General features: G+C 34.7%; 1 pseudogene; it reads right to left on the bottom strand.

Annotated features, from left to right (window-relative positions):
- Nucleotides 1-1,806: 1,806 nt before the first annotated feature.
- LOC143631669 (BURP domain-containing protein 3-like) lies at nucleotides 1,807-2,580 on the bottom strand (annotated as a pseudogene).
- Between the last annotated feature and the right edge of the window lie 1,744 nt (nucleotides 2,581-4,324).

The raw sequence follows: 4,324 nt of genomic DNA, 5'->3' as shown, positions 1-4,324 counted from the left end.
ATCAAAGAACTTGTATAATTAAGTATAAATGATGATACATTAAGTTTTACATTCAAAAAGTTAACAATAAAGTTTTTAAACAAAAGCTCGATTTTTGGTTCGGATCTTTTTTCGGGTTAAGACCGAGGTAAGATTCTACAAACCCATAACCATAGAACTTATAAAAATGATTTTAGAAACTTAAATCTAACATAAAACATGTTTAAATAATTATTTAACAAAACTAGTAAACAAAGTTCTGTTTACGATTTAGAGCTATTTACGGTTAAACCGAGGCTAGTCTCTTCAAACCCATAACCATTGAACTTCATATATATAATACACAAACTAAAATTAACAGAAGTTAAGCATGATTAACATGTATAAACAAATTATATAAGTATATATATATATATATATATATATATATATATATATATATATATCAAGGACTACGAAAGTCCTCCATGAAGCCTTGCCTTACGAGGCCCGACACTCCATCGATCGAGACCGGAGAAATGACCACCAAAGGTAACAAGGGGTATATATTATATATATGTTGTATAACAAGCTTCAAGTATTAACAAGTTGATTAAAATGAAAGACTATGGCCAATTTGACTTTGGAAAGTCAAATTGTCAAAAACATGAAGAACAACCTTTAATCTTAAGAATTCAGAGAGAATTTGGAGTATGAGCAACTGTAATAATGAAGGAGATGGGTGTGTATATATAGGGTAAGGGTCAAGGGTTCTTTCTAAGGTTCTCTTTCATGTTTGCATGCAAATAGGTTGGTTAAACAAGCAAGCAAAGCACAAAACAACAAGAAAATCTGAAATATAGCTGCAGGTGACCCTAGGCGCTGCGCAACCAGCCCCCTGCCCTGGCCGCGCTGCGCGGCGTGTCCGGCGTGGGGTGGGTTGGCCCAGCTGGTCTTGCGTTGTTCATTATGCGTCCTGAAAGTTCGTTTTCGATGTAATTTGATCGTTTTAAAGGCGTTTTCGAATCCGTAAAAGGGGTTTTTCAAATTAAACAAACGAGAAAGATTTAGTAACATAAAAATCCAATATTTTATATATTTGAAATGTTAGGAATATAAATCGGGTTGGTTTACAACATAAAAACAATTATAAGATAACCCGAAATTGACGAATGTCACAGGTTCGGTATCATAACGCACATAACGGAAACCAACCGAATTCGCGTTGACTCACTGCAAGTGACCGGCGACGCTTGAGTTTATCACCACCCAGGTTTTACCAACTTTTCCCGGCGCAAGGCGTCGAGTAAAACACTCGTTAGTAATATTATCAAACCACGTGTACCATTAATGTAATTAATTTTAAGTTGAATTATGCTTGTAAACTGGACTATTGATATTTGAAAACTATCAGCTATTACTCACTAAATGACAAAAATCATTTAAAATTCACTTTCATAAAGGTATAAAAGAGGGAGTTAGAGAAATTTCTCACATTTTCACTTCTCTCTCTTTCCACTATTACATATTTTTTGCAACTTTACAACGCTATTCTTTTTTTAGTAAAGTTTCAAAATCATCCTTGAAAGTTGATTAATTATACGACTTTCGTCCAAAAATAATATGTAAATGAAACTCCGTTTATTTTCACTAAATTAGTTTTTAATTAATCAAACTAACATGGTACTGAAACTTATTGTATGCTAGAAACTTACAATTACTTTTAAGTGACTAGATATCAAGTAAATATATTTGCTCGCGTGCATAAGTGGGCATCAGATGATCTTGCTGGAATTTCACATTAAACATATGCATGAACTAATGTAAATAATCAAGAAGGTAGTTTTATTTCATCACAAATATTGATACAGACATGCAATACCCAAACATAAGGATAGTTGCAATAAGGAGCACTACTACCTTCACTCAACCATACAGATGCTTGTAGCAAGCACAATCACACATATATACATGGCTTTTGTTTTTTCTAATAATATGGAACCCAAAGAATATGCTCTTCAGGTAGGAAATGGCAAATTGGAACACTTCCTGGTTTCACTTTAAGCATTTCAAATGCCAAATATTTCGGGTTCCAATTTGAGGTGTCGTTATGGCAAATCGCCACGGATTACACTTTGGTACCATCCGCACCCTCCAAATACACCGCATGCGATCGAGTACCACCTGTTATGTGGCAATAAAAGACAGCGTACACGTAGTTTTGCTTATGGCAAATTACAGCTTCACTTGGTGCGAGCATTCTGACCGACTCAATTTTGTACATTTGTGACGGATTACTCTCTTTAGCGTTCACCTCGGTAGAAAGTGCTTTCACCCTTTTACCTAATTGTGAAGTAGTGAAATCGACCATGGATTCTAATGAAGTTACACAAGTTCTTTCCTCGCCTTTAATGGCTTTGTACTCGCATAAGTTAAGTGTATGCTTCATGATTTTGGCGTCCACTGAGTCAGGTTGAACAGAAAACCTACTGTAGATTTCCGGAAGATCTTTTGACGAAAAGGGTATCGAATCAGAGATTTGTCTGGGTAAAAAGGCAATGTTTTCGTAGTTTTTCAAGAAATGTAACTTCATTTCTTCACCTTGTTGCAAGTATTTTTCAAGGAATAATAATGTCAGCAATCAGGTTTTGATGATGATTCATGGATGAAATATAAGAAACTTTTGCAGGGTGATCTTTTACTTGATTCTTGGATGTAGCATACTCGGAAAATTTCCCGTGATGACCTTTTAGCTCATCTTGGGATGCAACATAAGAGTAGGTTTGTTCAGGCTGATCAATAAACATAGACGCATCGTCCTTTGTGACAATCGTCAATTTCAGGTTAACTCCGTTAACTCAACTCCGTCAATTCAAACTTAAGATCACTAAATCTATAACGCACACTTCATTACATTTAAACTAGGGTTTAAATGACGCTTAACACTTACTACATGTGTAGTCTTTCGGGATTTGCACCGAAACGCAAACGAGTTGACGCAAACGATTGATGAATAAACGAAAAACGTCAAAACAGTAATTATGTGATAATTATGTGTTAGACTTATGTGTTATGTGATAACATGGTTATAGATGTTAACTCAAGATGTAAACAAGTTAGTTAGGCTAGAAAAGTAATACTTAGAAGTGGAGGGGCCAAAGTGTAACATAGTATTCTATAAATAATAATAATAAACAAACCCTAACTATTATTTCTTTCTCTCCCCACATCCCGATCGGGACCCAAACCCCTCTCCCCTTTGGCTGCCGTCCACTTATACACACACATACAACATCAATTCAAGCCCTTGATTGAAGAACTAGGTGCTAGGAAGGTATATTTGATTATCATATACATTCTTGTTGTTTGATTTTGATGTTTGTTGGGTTAATAACAAACCCTAGCAGCCGATTTTGTGAGTGTGTATAGCTAATATGATTGTGGTTGATTGAATGATGATTTGATAACTAGATTGAATCTTGTTGAATGTTGATTGTTGTGTCTTTGATTTGAGTTCAAACACAAACCCTAATCAAGTATGTAATATGTAATTGATGTGCATGGATGGTGTTTATGGAGTTTAGAGGATCATATGAATGCATGATAGTTCATAGGTTGTGAATATATTGAGTTTGGATGCAAACAGTTTCTGGACAGAATGTGTATTTGATGTTTAAGTGACTGTAACGAAGTGTAAACATGAAAATTGGTTGAGATTATTGGTACTACAGTAAACTAGGTTGAGTCTAGTTTCTATAAAGTATAAATTTGTAATTTTTGGACAAGTAGAAGTTAACTCTTATGAATTTACAAAAACATTGTGCAAAGCTGAGCTGTTAGACCTGCTGTTAGGTTATGTTGTAAATGTTATATATCATGAACTACGAGACCAATTGGGTTGGTTCCACTTCTGGAAGTTGACTCATTGAGTTAGGAACCTAACCCAAGTGGTCTTGCATTTATTGGATTTTTCGTTTAACGGTAATTGCAAATAACATTCTGTTGCGCATGAATTTGACTGTTATGAGTTTGCTGTAATGATATGATTGTGAGAAAACTATGAGGAATAAAAATGTAATAAAATATGTTCTGGAAACCTAAGACATATGTGTTTCTGTGATGATTTTTGGTAAATTAATTGAGATGCTATGATTGGTGAAATAGTACAATATTTCGAGTAGGATTTCTGTCTCGGTGAAACTAGCTGCTGAGTTGTGTAAAAATGCATGAAACATGATACTTGTTATATAATTGTTATGTTTTGACCAAAATACCCTTGCGGGGAATAATTGCTAATTGATTGCCATGATTTGACCAAATTGCCCTCATGGGGAATAATGGCTAATTAATTGTTATTTGTTGACCA

The sequence above is a fragment of the Bidens hawaiensis genome, unplaced genomic scaffold (assembly GCF_021521415.1).
Source record: "Bidens hawaiensis isolate Kalapana, Puna unplaced genomic scaffold, B.hawaiensis_p1.1 tig00006190_1, whole genome shotgun sequence".
Taxonomy (NCBI): domain Eukaryota; kingdom Viridiplantae; phylum Streptophyta; class Magnoliopsida; order Asterales; family Asteraceae; genus Bidens; species Bidens hawaiensis.
Note: the sequence above shows the minus strand (reverse complement) of the source record. Positions and strands in the feature narration are given on the sequence as shown.